The sequence below is a fragment of the Ochotona curzoniae genome, unplaced genomic scaffold (genome assembly GCF_017591425.1).
Source record: "Ochotona curzoniae isolate NIBS_2020 unplaced genomic scaffold, NIBS_Ocur_1.0 contig_883, whole genome shotgun sequence".
In the NCBI taxonomy this organism is placed as follows: Eukaryota; Metazoa; Chordata; class Mammalia; order Lagomorpha; family Ochotonidae; genus Ochotona; species Ochotona curzoniae.
In genome coordinates this window covers 53598045-53613559 of record NW_024466599.1, presented here as the reverse complement: position 1 = coordinate 53613559, position 15515 = coordinate 53598045, and positions in this window count along the sequence as shown.

Here is a 15515-nt window from a genome sequence, read left to right as displayed (position 1 = left end):
ACCCAGCTCTAGCGGCTGGTGTTGTGGCTCAGCGTGTCAAATCACCACTTGTAGCACCACCATCCCATATCAGAGCACTCACCTGAGTGCTGGTTATTCCACTTTTGATCCAGCTTCCCGTGGATACTCCAGGGAAGGCAGCAGAAATTGGCTTGTGTGTGTGTGTGTTTCAGTGTGGTGGGTGTGGTTACGTGTATTTCAATGTGTGTGTGTGTGTGTGTGCTTCAGTCTAAGTGTCTAGATCATGGGGCAGCTTGACTGAGAGTTCAATGGGAAAGGATATGAACCAGGCTGGTAATGCATGACCCAGACCTGGCTCCTCCCTTCCCATCCCTGGATGTTCTTTCTCCTCTGCAAACCCACTCTTTTGAACTCCAGTGCATGCTGAGCGGAGGGCAGCCAATTCTAGTTTTCTCTATTCTTGAACACTTCTCTCCCCTGTCTGGGAGATAATGCCTTATCTATTCCTATTTACAACAGAATGGTCTAGATCACTACTGTTCACTCTTCTCAGTGCCCAGCTGATGGTCTCCCTGCATTGTACCTGGAAGCTCACTGGCTAGGGATGCCTGCTCTTGAATCAGGCAGCTCTTAGGTCCCGGATAGGCAGAAGGCAGGGTGCCAGCAGGTCAGGGTTACAGGTAAACACGTGTGAGGAGTGTAGGACTAACATGGATGTGCCAGCCCAGTCAGGTGGGTTTCATCATTTCTTCCACCCTTACACCTGCCCGCAAAGCTCCAGAATCCAGGAATACTGCTCCAGCCAGGTACCTCTTATCCACCCACATACCCAGTGCCATCCCTGACTAGCAGGTGTTGTTGGTGTGTACCTGCCATGAGATCATTACCTACAAAGCAGTGTACACAGACATTTGGTTTGGTTTGGCTCTCGTCTAACCTTGTCCAGGACCAATGCTTCAAGACCATTGGTCAGGGCTAGGCCTGGAGGAAGCTGGAAGGTTGGATGCTGAGAACTCAAGGCCACTGACACTCACCACACAGCTGAGCACACAAGTGGCTCAAGGGATTACAGGCACATCCTGGGTCCCCTCGCACATGTCTCATGGCAGCCGGGGGCCTAAATTAGACCCTGATAACGGGCCTGAGAAAAGCAGTGGAAGGTGATTTGAGCATTTAGTCTCCTTCCACATACATGGGAGACCAGAATGAAGTTTCTTGCTCCTCCATTTTTCCTAATCCAACCCTGGCCCTTGTAACCATTTGACTGTTTTTCCCTCTTTCTATGTCATTCTGCCTTTCAGATAAATAAGTACATTTTAAAAAGAGGTAGGTCTTATGCAAGGTGATTCGGTCACTGCAGGTGCGGGTCTCAGGAAAGATGAACTTAAACCTTTCTTCTTCACGAATTACTCTGTGTGAGGTATTTTGTTGCAATAAGGAAGTACAGTGAGACACTTCTCAAGATGCTGAAAGAGTTAAAAGAAGGAGGGATTCAAACAGGTTGACATGTAGGCTGGAACTAAGGGGTCGACACCTGCCTCCCCAGGGTTGGGATTGCTGGCTGGTGCCTCTGCTCCTAGACCCAATGAAATGGTCCCAAACTACTGAGATGGAAATGAGGGTAAGGAGCTGAGACACGCTGGCAAATATCTGGGCTAGGGGCCTCTGTAGATCTGACTTGAGATAAAACAGTGAAGCAGATACGCAAATGGCAAAATTGTGATAGCGGAAAAGTTAGCATGTTCTCAAGCAGAGGAGTAGTTCAGACATCTGAGATTCTGGACTATTATTCTCAAATCAGCAGGAAAGATAGGAGGGAAGCGGGGTGGAGGGGTTGATCTAGACACTTGCTAAAGCCCTGGCAAGAGGAAGATTTGGCCTGGTGAGTAAGCAGGAGGGCCTGAGTTAGGGAGCTATTCTCCAGTTGTAACAGAGCAGGTGAGGAGCCATTCTAGATGGGTGAGAGAGAAGGAGCAGAGCTGAAGCCCCTAGGTGTGCAGCTGGGGTCACCACAGGTGTGCTACTGATGAAGATGACGCCAGGAGAAAGGCCTCCTGCTTGCTTCTCTGTTTTGATGCAACTGGCAGTATCTCCTCCCTCTGAACTCCTCTGCTCTAGGTCTACACTCTTGTGACTGTTTGTGTCATTCTCTCTCGTGACCTCCCTAGAATCACCCTCCTTATTCCCACTGGATGGGAAGGCACTTGGTGGGGGAAGGAGGGACGGGAGGATTCATGGCTCTCCCATAGACAGACTCAACTCACCCAATGCAATGGTTTACATATGGGTTTCCCTCCCCCACCGCACCCCAAAGCTGGAAGCTGCGTCCCCAGTGAATGATACTGAGAGGCTTGGGGATCTTTAAGGGGTGGAGCTTAGTGGGAGATGATTGGCAGGTGACTGCTCTTGTGAAGACATTAATGCTGGCCCCTCTGGAGTGGGCTAGGTCTAGCAGGAGAGGATTAGTTCCTGAAAGACGGAAGCTGTCATCGAAGAGCTGGTAGTCTCTTGCCTTCCCTCTGACCATGTGAGCTCTTAGACACGTGCGTCTCTCCCATAAACTCCTGCCATGCAATGCATCTGCCATGTGATGGAGCCAGGGAGTTTGTGCCAAGGACCTGTACCACATCACATGTTTGGGTTTTCCAGCTGTCAGGACCATGAGCCAAATAAACCACCTTCTCAAGCAGCCTTAGCCTTGGGTATCCTGGTTCAGTGACACGAACCAGACTGAAGTGCCAAATGAATAGCAAACCTGTTAGGAAATCTGTTCAGATGGATCCATCAAGGTCAAATCTGCTCTGAGCCATCTCTTTATTAATTCCAGACCTAGGAATGTCTCTATTTTGGAGGAACCTCTGTTGAACCTTGGTCAGATTGCTTCCCATAAGTGTGCAGTCTCTAAAATGCGGGACTGCCTCATACGGATGACACCACACCAACTATTCTATGTAGTTTGTGACCACACCTGGGTCTCAAAGAATGGTGCCCTTTCAGGGCCCCACACGATGGCTCAGTGGCTAAATCCTCACCTTTCAACTGCCACCATCTAGTATGGGTGCCGGTTCGTGTTCCAGCTGTTCCACTTCCCTTCCAGCTTTCTGTTTGTGGCCTGGGAAAGCAGTAGAGGGTGGTCCAAAGTGGTGGGACCCTGAACCTGTGTGGGAGACCCAAAGAAGGCTTCTGGCTCCTGGCTTCGGATCAGCTCAGCTCTGGCCATTGCATCCACCTGGGGAGGAGTGGATGAAAGATATTTTCTCTTTCTCTCTGTATAACCGATTTTCCAATAAAAATAAATAAATCTAAAAAAAGAACAAAAAAGGAAAGGGATGGTGCCTTTCAGGTGTGACTCTGGTCATCACACACAGACCCCACTGGCCCCATTTGATCTGCAACGAAAGGAAGACTCATAGAGCTATTTGAATTCAGATCTCCTTTTGGGTTTCAAACTCTGGTTGAACTCTCCATTTTTTTTTTTTTCTAAAATATTGGGAAACGTGATGAAGGAGTAGAAACACAAAAAAGCCAAATGTCTGTTTTTCATATACAGAGGACTGATCTTTGGTGGAGATTTCAACTTTCAGGAAATAACAATCATGATGTTAAGTCACAGGGACAATGACACAGAAGGACCTGGAGGTTTTCTGGTTTGTGGTGGCATCTGGGCTTCTGTTTGCTGAGTTTTTATTTGTGTCTCTGCACTGAGAAGGCCCCAAGGGATGTTTGTTGAATGGCTGAGTGAACTGATAGGAACCAAACAAACGTTGTGAATTGAACCAGCTGCGGCCTCCTGGCAGGGAGCTCTGGTTATACACACTCCAGCAAGCACTTTGCCCAGAGTGAAGCTGAGGGAGTAATTAAAGATCTACGTGGAAGGGCCTGGAGTCTGGGGGGCCACATGGTCATAAGCATTTCACAGAAATGCCGCCATCCTTGACAGGGGACAGGCTGGGGAACAGAGGACTCCACATGCAGAGTGAGCTTGCAAAACCCACATGGCCGTTCAGTGTGCTGAGGTGAATAACCTTCTCTCCTGATTGGAGTGTGTGGGGGAGGGGGTGCTCTTTGAACATTTGTCCAGCTCTTGCCCAGGGCAGATCTCCTTTGACCACAGATTTTGATAATGTCATTAAATTTCAACTAAATGTTGTTTACTTACACTGCTCCCTAAACCTTAGGGAACTGGAGACTGTGAGACCTCTTTGGCTGTCTAACAGCAAATGGAGGCTCTGTGAGCCATTTCCCAAAGCCACAGAGTGAAGCCCTAGTGTGTTGAGAAAGGGCAGGGTTAGCTGGGAAGACGACATCTGAATGGGGCGTGTCAGGGTCTCCACCCTCACTTGACTCCTTGTCCAAGCATGCGCAGGAGGACATACGCTTGATCCTGATTTTGGCTGAGGGTTTTTTTTTAAATTTTTTTCCTTGAAGTTGGGGAGACTGTGTCAAGGAGACTCCAAATTCAGAAAACTAGAATCAAATAATGATTAGGATCACCAAGACTTACTCATCCCTAAGCACCTGTTGGGCAGGTGCATCCAGTGACTTCCATTTTAGAACTCTGAGGTTCAATGAAGGCAAATGTCTTGCCTACGGCCACATCCTTAACACGCAGCAGGGAACACAGACCTGCTGACAAGATAGGAGCGCTCTTCTATACCTCCTTTTCCATCACCATTCTCAGTGCAAGGAAGACCTGTGTTTTAATCAAGCACAGACAATTCAGATTTGGATTTTTTTTTTTGGAGGGGTGTTATCCTTATTAAATTTGACTACCAGGCCAGAGACTTATAATCAGTGCCTGATGCATAGTAGGTCCTAAACATAGTAACCACTAAGGAACGGATGAATGAGGGTTGCACGTTGCCTCACAAGTTTCTAGACAGTCACCTCTGTTTTTTCCAAAAGCTCCTGCTCTCCAAGATGAGCTGAGCTAGGCAGCAGGGCCCTAGCCGGCTAGGAGGAGCAAGCTCCTGGGTTCTCAGGGCTCCAGGTGCACCCCAGAACCGTGGCTGTTTCTTCGCCACAGACTCTCTTTTGATCAGTGCTCTGTGATGTTGTGCCGAATGCCATGTCCCTGCTGGGACCTGCCAGGACTGGGTCTCCAAGGCCTAAAGTAGAATCCGACCTTGGGGGAGAGACAGAGAGGAAGATCTGTCCACTGATTCACTCCCCAAGCGGCCACAATGACTGAAACTGCGCTGATCCAAAGCCAGGGGCCCAGTGTCTTCTCTGGGTCTCCCATGCAAGTACAGGGTCCCAAGGTCTTGGGCCATCCTCGGCTGCTTTCCCAGGCCACAAACAGGACGCTGGATGGGAAGCCAGGCCTCCAGGATATGAACCGGCCCCTTATTGGATCCCGATGTGTTCAAGGCGAGGATGTTAGCCGCTAGGCTACTGCTCAGGGCCCTCTCAGTCCAATTTATAGGGGAGGCGGTAGCACACATGAGTCAGGAAACCGTCAACAAGCTTGGGGCCTCATCAGCGAAGCCTGCTCTGTGCAGTGCCTGGGGAAAGCGTGGAGGGTGGTGCAGGTGTTCAGGTACTTCCCTGAGCTTCTCAGGAGCAGCCGGGGCAGGTCCTTCCTTCCTTTCTTCTCCTTCTCCTTTGGGGATCCCCCACTTGCTCTGCAGGTTGACCCCGGTCCTCTCCACTGATGCATCCACCAGCGATGTGTGCTGCTCAGATGAGCCTACAGGATCACCTCGTGTGGCAGGCGGGCCAGTTACAGACAGGCATCCCATGCAGTGTGGTCATCACTGCCAAACGTCTTCACAGCTCCAGGGGTGGGGCTGGGCTCCAGAATCCCGCCTCCGTTGACTCTCCAGGGGGCCGAGGAAGTAGTGCAGATTTCCTAGGCATTTTCAGCCTCCCTGACCACAGTTTTCCCATTTGTAAAGGAAGCAGCCACTTACGTGTTTAACCAAGTCACCCCATGTTGGGACTTGGCTCATCTGTTATTAGTTTCCTAACAGTTCATGTCTTGGAGCCGTTGTCCCTAGGGAGAGCAGCAATCCTGCTAGGAGTCAACTCTGGCTGTCTTTTGGCAGTGCTGAAAGGATTCTTGCAGAGTGTGATAGCTTCCTAAAGGACAATGACTGGGGAACCTGGCACCTTGAGACACCTGCTTACCCCATGGGTTGCTTTGTAGAAGTTGCAAGGGCAGAAACAGGAAGCTTGGAGAGTGGGTAACTCATGCCACTTTCTTGAAGCCCATTAGTTACTTCAATAGTTCGTTATCAAATGAGCACCTCCTACTGCTTTGTGTATGGAAGATACAACCAGGAGGCAAATCTTTCCTACCTTCATCAAGTAACTGAGCCTCTGGGAGTGCTGACTGACCCAGGATATCCAGGGTCATAAATAACGGGACAGCCCCACAGCACCCCAAGCGTTTACAGACATGAGAAGCTAGGGCTGTTAGAAAAATAAACACGTCAGCCTGGGCCAGTGGCCCAAACTGCACCCTCTACGTTCAGATCCTAAGAAGCATGGGCTTTCTAGGTAGGTGCAAAACCTTCCCAACAAGCGATCTTGAGTGTGACTGTGCTGCAGCTTTTATCTCCCAGGAGCACCTAAGCACAGAGCTGTGGGGTGAAAGGGCTCAGATCAGCTGGGCAGGCCGGGGTGCTTTTCTGTGCAGGCCTGAGGCTCACAGGCCTTTGGCTGTCTTTGTTGAGTCTAAGGAGACCTTTCCTCTGGATGAGCTATGGCCCATTACGGCTCTATGACCGGAGTCCTAGGCACTTTGCATTAAGTGCTGATTTCCAAGCCTATTCGTACGCAATCAAAGGAGTCGCTTCCCAATCTTTGTAAGGTTAATGGAATCGGTAGCTCTTGAGCAGGGTGGTTAACGGTCACAGGGCCACGTTCTTAGATACAGAGCAGGCGGAGGGCTGCTGGAGCTGGGAGGCGGCTGCCTGGATGCATGTGCTGGCACAGGGCCTTTGAGCACAGCTCGTCCTTCCTCCCAGCTCACGGGCCAGGCCATCTACCTGGGGAGGGAAAGGGCAGTTTAACTGTGGGGCACGCAGCAGAGGACTCAACTGCTGAAGATGTTTATTTTCTCTCATTCTGCTGTCCTCTTATTCCCCATCAGAAGATCCCACAATTAGATCCGTAACTGGGTTCTAGAACACGGCAGAATAAGGTTGCCAACTGTTCTGATATTATGCCTGTCTTGTGTTGTTATTGCTGTTATTTGTGATATAATGAGATCACCTATAATATTCGTTATTATTGTATTTTAACAGTGCAATGTAGATTATTTTGATGGTGTTACTGGTTTCCAAAATTCGGAATCCAGAGACAATAGGCTACAATGTAGGGTTACAAAATATTTATCTCCTGCCCCCTGCCCAGTGCATCTAATTCCAGTAGATTGCTTTAAAAGTTTTTAGGATTTATTTATTTAATCTGGAAGTTAACATTCCAGAGAGGAGGAAAGAGTCAGAAAAAGCCAGAGACAGAGAGGAAGAGATCTTTGACAAGCTGGTTCACTCCCCAAATGATTGCCACAGCCAGAGCTGAGCTGATCTGAAGCCAGGAGCCAGAAACTCCTTCCTAGTCTCCCACATGGGTGCCAGGTCCCAAGAATTTGAGCCATTTTCTGCTGCTTTCCCAAACTATAAACAGGGAGCTGGACTGGTAAGTGGTGCAGCTGGGCCTTGAATGAGTTCCCATATGGGATGCTGGCACTGCAGGTAGAAGATTAATATACTGTGCTACCATACTGACCTCCTTTAAAAAATTAAAAAAAAAAAAAAACAACTACTTTATTTGAAAGACAAAGTGACAGATATATTTAGATCATCCATTTACCGAGTCATTCCCCAAATGCCTGCAATAGCCAATGCTGGGACAAGCTGAATCCAGGACCCCAGAATTCAACCTGGGTCCCCAAGTGGTGACAGAGACCTAAGTACTTGAGCCGTTATTTCTGCTCCCAAGAATGTCCATTAGTAGGAAGCTGGATTGGAAACAGAGGAGCCAGGACGCCAACCAGATACAGAATGTGGGAGTCTCGGGCAGCGTAGTTGTTTGTTTTGTTTTGGGTTTGTTTTTTTTTTTTAGATTTATTTATTTGTATTGGAAAATCAGATCTACAGAGAAAAAAATAGACATAGAGAGAAAGATCTTCCATCCACTGGTTTACTCCCCAAGTGGACGCAATGGCCAGAGCTGAGCTGATGATCCTAAGCTAGGAGTCAAGAGCTTTTTGTGGATCTCCCACATGGGTGCAGGGTTCCAAGGCTTTGGGCCATTTTCTACCTCCCTCCCAGGCAACAAGCAGGGAGCTGGAAGGGAAATGGAGCAGCCAGGACACGAACCAGCACCCATATGGAATCCCAGCTTCTGGAAGGGGAGGATTTAGCCACCGAGCATTTGTGCCGGGCCCTCAGGCAGTGTCTTACCCACTGTGCCAAATGCCTGCCGCCTCCCCGCTCTCCCACTAGACTTCTTTCATCCCTTCATCTGGATACTGAAAACATAAGAGAAGGAAAAGCAGCAGCCTCCTGTGGAGTTAGAAGCCCATGTTTAGGTACGGATGCTTCCGGATAGATCTGTACCCAACTGGGAGAGCACATGCCCTCCGAAACCACTGTCATAGAGCATCATGGAATCATGTAGGTCTGTGTTTCCAACCCACTTCTCCCTACTCCCACCCTCTCCTTAAAACACCCACTACTCTAACCCCATTGAGCAAGGCCCGTGCCCCTCACCCCTGTGCCTGAAGCTCCCCGGGCCTGATCTTGTTTAGCGTGTGATCTACCACATGTGAAAGAGCTGACTTCATTTTCTGGCTTCCCTACTAAGCTCTGAGCTCCCTGCCTCACACACTCTACCATGCGTTTCTTTCCATGTCCAGCACCCCAAATCCCACAGGATGGGGTTCTAAGTCTGCCGTCCAGAACGGGTCTTGTCCTTGCTCCCGCCCCCCAGCCCCCAGGGTCCAGGTCAACCCTGAATGTCAGAGCTGACAGGGACACCTTTTTTGGGGAACATTTCCCCTGAGAGATTATAACCAAGACTATAAAGGACATGGAGGTCCAACACTGGGCAGAATTTCTGCTGATATCCTTCTAAGGCTTTCATTGGATTCTCAGCCTTAACCTGCCCCCGAATTTCAAGAAGACTTGACCTAATTAATGCAAGTCCTCATTAGCTGATGAGAAAACAGAGAAGTGAAGTGACTCGTTCAAAGTCCTCCAGTGAAAAAGAGGCAGAGCTGGAGGAGACCAGGCGTGAGCTGCACCTTACTCAATCCTGTCATGGAATCTAGAGCAGTTACCCAAAGGGGTCCGCCCAGCCCCAGAGCAGGTTAAACACTCAAACGTCTGGGCACGTCCCGGGCTTACAGGGTCAGAGTCCCCGAGGGCACGGCCCAGATGTTGAGCAAGCTCCCCTTGTGATGGGGCACACGAAAGTTCAGGACCCAAACATTAAAGATGACGAGACCCTTTAAGTATTTTTGCTTCTGTTTCTTTTTTTCCCCACATTTTCTTAAATGCTATTGCTGTTTTTAAATCATCCTTCTTTTGCCCACTCACGCCTTTTAGCTTTGTCAACTGATTATTCCCACAGACATTAAGGCTCCAGAGTCTAATCTGGTGGTCTTCAGGTGCCCATCTGGGCAGCCTTGTGTTGTCTCCATTGTCAAGAGTGTTCCCGAGGCATGCCTGACATGTCTCCACTGCCCCTGCCTGTCAGTCTCTCCTTACTAGAGAAGCGGCAAGGGGAGACCCAGCTTCTGGTGTGTCTTAGCCACCCTCCATGGCTGCTCTGAGTCCAGGAACCTTGGGAGCCTCTATAACCTTTTCAATGGGAGCTTGGCAGCCAGAAGGGACTTGGCCATCTCCCACCTTGCAAGGTCCTGTGGTCCAGTGTTGGTTTTCACCCCCTTGTCATGGGAGCCGGAGCCAGGACTCCGGCAGGTATCCTGGTCTGGGATGAGGATGTCCCTAACTGCAGCTTAATTGCTGTGCCAAATGCCCATTCCCCCACCCCTTTTTTTAAAGCAGTAATTCCAATATACTGTGAATATAGTATCCTACATACACTAGTATTTCCTTGTTATTTTAGTCTCTTAGCTCATGAATACTTAGGCCATATGCAAGTTCATGAATTAGGTACATTTTTAAAAAGATGTATTTATTTTATTGGAAAGGCGCATACACAGAGAGAAGGAGAGAGAGAGAAGATCTTCTATCTGCTGGTTCACTCCCCAAGTAGCTGCAATGGCCGGAGATGAGCTGATCCGAAGCCAGGAGCCAGGAGCTTCATTTGAGTCTCCCACACAGGCACACAGCTCCAAGGCTCTGGGCTATCCTCTACTGCTTTCCTAGGCCAATAAGCAGGGAGTTAGAAGGGTAGTGTGGACAAGAACTGGTACCCATATGGGATCCTGGTGCATGCAAGGTGAGGACGTTAGCTACTAGGTTACCATGCTGGGCCCTAAAGTACATTTTTAATCTAGAAAATTCTATTACTGCTCCTAAGTCACTCAACTACACCAGAATCAGAACTAGCAATGGACTTTGCAATAAAACACGCAACAAGCACATTTGACCAACTACTGCCATCTAGTGGCAGTGAGTGCAATCACCTTGGTTTCTGCTGGAACAAAGGGTGGAGCCCTTACAGCAGCAACATCTGCCGCTTGCCTGGTGCTTAGGGATAAAAAAGCACTCCTATTTACTCTTACCTGTGGCTGCAGAGCCAAGTTTCTGAGGCTCAGTCAGAAGCCACACCCTCCACAGTCTTCGTTGGGTCTCCTGACTGGCCCCATCCTCTCAGTGGGGCTGGCGATCGCCTCCTGCGGAACACTTCTCAGTAGGATTGTGCACGTCTTTGTATTTCTCCAGCTATTTCTCAGGCTGTGAGTTCCTGGAGAGTAATGCTCTTGTTTCACACCTTCCTTCATTTGCCTGGAGTTTGGGGCAGCGGCAGGTCCATTTCATCCTTGCAGTACACCTGGGATACACAGCCTGCACTGCAACGTGACACCGTGGTCCAGAATGAACTGCATATACAACTGTGGCTCTGTAAGATTCCATCCATCACCCAGGGGCTGATGCTGAGGCTTACAGGCCAGGCTGCTGCTCATAAAACCATCATCCCCTATGTTACCAATCGGAGCCCTGGTGACCCTGCCTCTGCTCCAGCGGGGAAGGGAATGGTGACAATAGGTAAGCACTCTGCCCTCATGGAATGCCCAGAGTAGTTACAGAGGAAAGAAAGATAGCTAACTGCACCTGCCTCAGAGAGCAGTAAGGGCTGTGAGGATAGAACTCAGGGCTATGATAGGAAATGACTGGGGGATGGAATTGGGTGTGTTCTCAGGGTACCCCCAGACCATTCTGAAGTCACGAAAGCACACCTAACATCTGATTCCCAGAAAGGAATAGTCGCTGTCCAACTTCCAAGAGCCAACACCTTTTTAAGAGCTGTGTGATGATCCGTGGGTGCAGCGTCTCAAGGAGAGATTGTAGGAATCCCACGTAGGGCCCCGGGCACCGGCACTGAATTCTGATAGTGAGGACAATCATTGAGGGTTTGATCACTGGAGTGTTAAGATCATTTGTCCTGCTGGGAGAGAGTACTGTGGGGTCAAAGGGCATAGGCGATATTGGGATGGTGCTAGGGAGAAGTGGAATTAACAGCAAATGGACCACACATTTTGTGGGTACAATCTATGGGCCTTACGGATGGGTTGGATATGAAGGATAGGGAAAGAGAAAGATGCGAATGTCACTGCAGGAGCCCAAGTTACCGAGGGAATGACAGTGCTGTGTGCGGAGTGAGGGAAGAGTGACGGGGCAGGGATGGCGGCAAAGCAGACTGTAAAACTCCTAATGCCAACATGCAAACCCTGCTTTGACTTCAGTCTGCTTCTGTGGGGATGACTAGGCTGGCATATTTTTCTTCCTTAGATGAAGAAAATAGCTTTGAACTTGACACAGACACTTGCACACACACAGGACAATGCTTGGTACCAATCAGGAATGCAAAAAGAAACCGGCACCCAGTCCTAATGGCAAACATCTCTCACATGCACTCCGTTCAGATGGCCAAAGAGCAGACCTGGGAATAAAAATAAGGACACAACTATAAGTACCCTTCTCAGATGTTTTCTGCTTTTAAAAATGTATTGTATTTTATTTTTAAGAAGCAGTATTATAGAGAGAAAGAAATTTTCTATCCCCAAATGGATACAACGCTCAGAGCTGAGCCAATCAGAAGCCAAGGTCCCAGTACTTTGGGCCGTCCCCGACTGCTTTCCCAGGCCACAAGCAGGGAGCTGAATGGGAAGTGCAGCAGCCAGGACATGAACCAGCACCATATGAGATCCCGGCCAATGCAAGATGAGGATTTAACCATTGAGCCATTGTGCCGCCCCCACCCCCTCTTTTTTTAAGCTTGGGATGGTAGCTCTCGAGACATCCCTCTACTATCTCCTTGATCTACAATAAAATACACTTTCTCTTCTCTTTATCCTCACACCTTCTGTTTATTATTCTGAATCAGCACTGCTCACAAGGACCAGATTTCCGGGAACAATCCTGAGCTGCTTCTCGATTGTCCAACAATGACCAAGTCTCTATGGTTTTACTTCTGCTGAACATGTCGTGTGAACAGAACAACACGACCTGTAGCCTTTTGGGGGGTGCTTCCTCCCCTTAGCTCAATGCTCTCAGAGTTTATCCACACCACAGCAGATGTCTGCAGTGCATTCCTCTTAATGGCTGAATAATAGCCCATTGTGTGCTATGGCATATCTTGTTTAGCTATTCATCAATTTATAGACATTTAAGTTTTGGGACATTTTAGCTACTATAGATAGTGTTGCTATGAATGTTCATGTATGTTACTTTTTAGAAAATACTTTTTAAAACTAATTTGAAAGGCAGAGAACAGAGAGGGAGTGACAGAGAGAGAAAAAGATTTCCCATCCGTTGGCTCACTCCCTAAATGCCCACAAGCGCTGGAGTTGGGCCAAATTGAAGTCAGGCATTCCTTCAGGGTCCCCATGTGGGTGCTGGCACCCAGGTACTGCTGCCTTCCCCGGCACGCTAACAGGAAGTTGAATGGGAAGTATAAAGCAGCCAGGACTTAAACTTACATTCTAATATGAAACACAGGCCTCCCAAACAATGATTTAATCTGCTGGGCCACCATTCCTGCCTATTATACGCAATATTTTGTATGAATGTTCGCTTTTGATTCTCCTGGGTATGCGCCTGCGAGTAGAATTGCTGGATCACATAACAATTCTAGGCTTAATGATCTGAGGAACCAACAAATTGTTTTCTGTGTTTATCTTTGACAATGCTTACCTGTTCTTTTTTAAAGTTGTGTTGTGGTTTTTGTTTGCCTTTGAACTTCTCTAGTAACTAATAACATTGGACATCTTAAATGTGCTTATTGGCCATTTCTCATTTTGCTACGGAAATGTTTAACCCCTTTGGCCACTTTGGAATTAGCTTGTCTTTACTAGGGAGCCTTAAGAACTTCTTGCTGTTGCCTAATCCATGGTTACAAAGATTTAAACCTAAGTTTTAAGAATTTTGTAGTTCTACTTTTTTTTTTTTTTTTTAAGATTTACTTCTTTGCTGATTTGAAAGGCAGAGTTACAGGGACAGGGAGACAGGGATAGAGAGAAATCTTCCTTTTGTTCGTTGTCTCCCCAAATGGCCACCAAGGCCAGGGCTGGGCCAGGCCCAAGTACCTGGGTCAGCTGCTGCTGCTCTCCCAGGTGCCTCAGTAGGGAGCTGGAATCGTCACCCATACGTGATACCGCTGTGTCACAATCCCAGTCCTATTCGTTCTTACATTCAGATCTTTGGATCTGCTTTAACCTAATTTCTGCATACGGTATGAGGTAGTGGTATTAGCTCCCCGTTTTCATATGAATGTTCAGTTGTTCAATTACTAGGTGTTGAAAGGTTATTCTCTTCCCACTCAATGGTTTTGACATCCTTTTCAAAAAAGATGGTGTAGCACACTGATCCTCTGCCTGTGGTGCTGACATCCCATATGGGCACTGATTCCAATCCAGTTCCCTGCTCATGTCATGGGGAAGCAGTGGAGAATGCCTTGCCTCCTGCACTCATGCCTTGGCCTCCTGGCTCCCAGCTTCAGACCAGCCCAGTCTCTGCCATCTACGTGGGAGCCCCGGCTTCTGGCCTTGCAGACATCTGGAAAGTGAACCATCAGGCAAGAGGTCTCCCTCCGATGTGGTTTAACTAGCTAGCTACTTCAGGTCGGAGTGAGCTGCAAGTTCCTGCAAACCACAATGCAATGTTATGTCTTTACCTGTCACTCAAAGTCATCCCCATCCCAGGATGTTACATCTGAGCCCTAGAGGGGAGGATGATATAAAAATGTTAGTATTAAGTTCCATGTGGAATTGAAGAAGTATCAGAAAATTTCCTGGATGCTTCAAGAATGCAGTGGTATCGTCAGCAACCCCACAGGAGAGGCCAGTTTGCAGGGTGCTCGCTCTGTTTTGTCAAGGACCACCGCTGGGGGCGCTACTGAGGCACTCACTGTCTTCTCCCGCTGAGCAATCCTCTGGCCCATTCATGTGGATATTCCTCCCAATGGAGCAACACACTCAGGTGAATGTGTGCTTACCATCTCACATGCTGAATAAATGTTGCTACCTCTCTGTGCCCCTTGTGTATGTCTGCACTTAGAAGTCTTGCCTTTGTGTGAGACTAGGGCCTGGTGAAAGGATAAAATTCGTTTATTTTTATTGTTATTTGAAAGGCAGTTTCAGAGAGAAGGAGAAAGAGAGGTTTTTATCCACTAGTTCATTCCCCCAATGGCCAGGGTGGAGACAATCCAAAGCCAGAAGCCAGAAGTTTCTTTAGGGTCTCCCACGCGGGTGCAGGGTCCCAAGGCTTTGGGCCATCCTCGACTGCTTTCCCAGGCCACAGGCAGGGAGCTGGATGGGAAGCAGAGGAGCAGCCAGGACATGTACGAACGCCCACTCGGGATGCCAGCACCATGGGTAGAAGTTAAGCCTGCTATGTCACAGGTGTGGGGGAGACCAGGATATTTATGCCCATAACATTTTTTTTTTGCCTCTCAAATAATAATAAAATTAAAAACTAAAACCTAGTGCCTAACTCCCACGTCAATCACTGTCTCCAACATGGTTACAAAGGAGGTGTGTGGAGGGAGTACTTTTTAATCCTGTAAGAACTAAACGTTGATGCATGGCTCAGCTCAGAACACTTATTGTCCTCCCACAGCCAGCACAGGTTTCCATTGCCTGTGCTGCCCTGCTCTCGGTGTTTCTGGCTGCTGAGTTAAACCTGGGATCACACGGGCCTTCTGCCCCCTTCTTTTTTACTGGAAAGGTAGATTTATAAAGAGAAGGAGAAACAAAAAGATCTGTCTGCTGATTGACTCCCTAAGTGGCTGCAATGGCCAGTGCTGATTTGAAGCCAGGAGCTTCTTCCGGAGCTCCCGTGTAGGTGCAGGGTCCTAAGGCATTAGGCCGTCCTCTGCTGTGTTCCCAGGCCACAAGCAGTTAGCTGGAGCAGAAG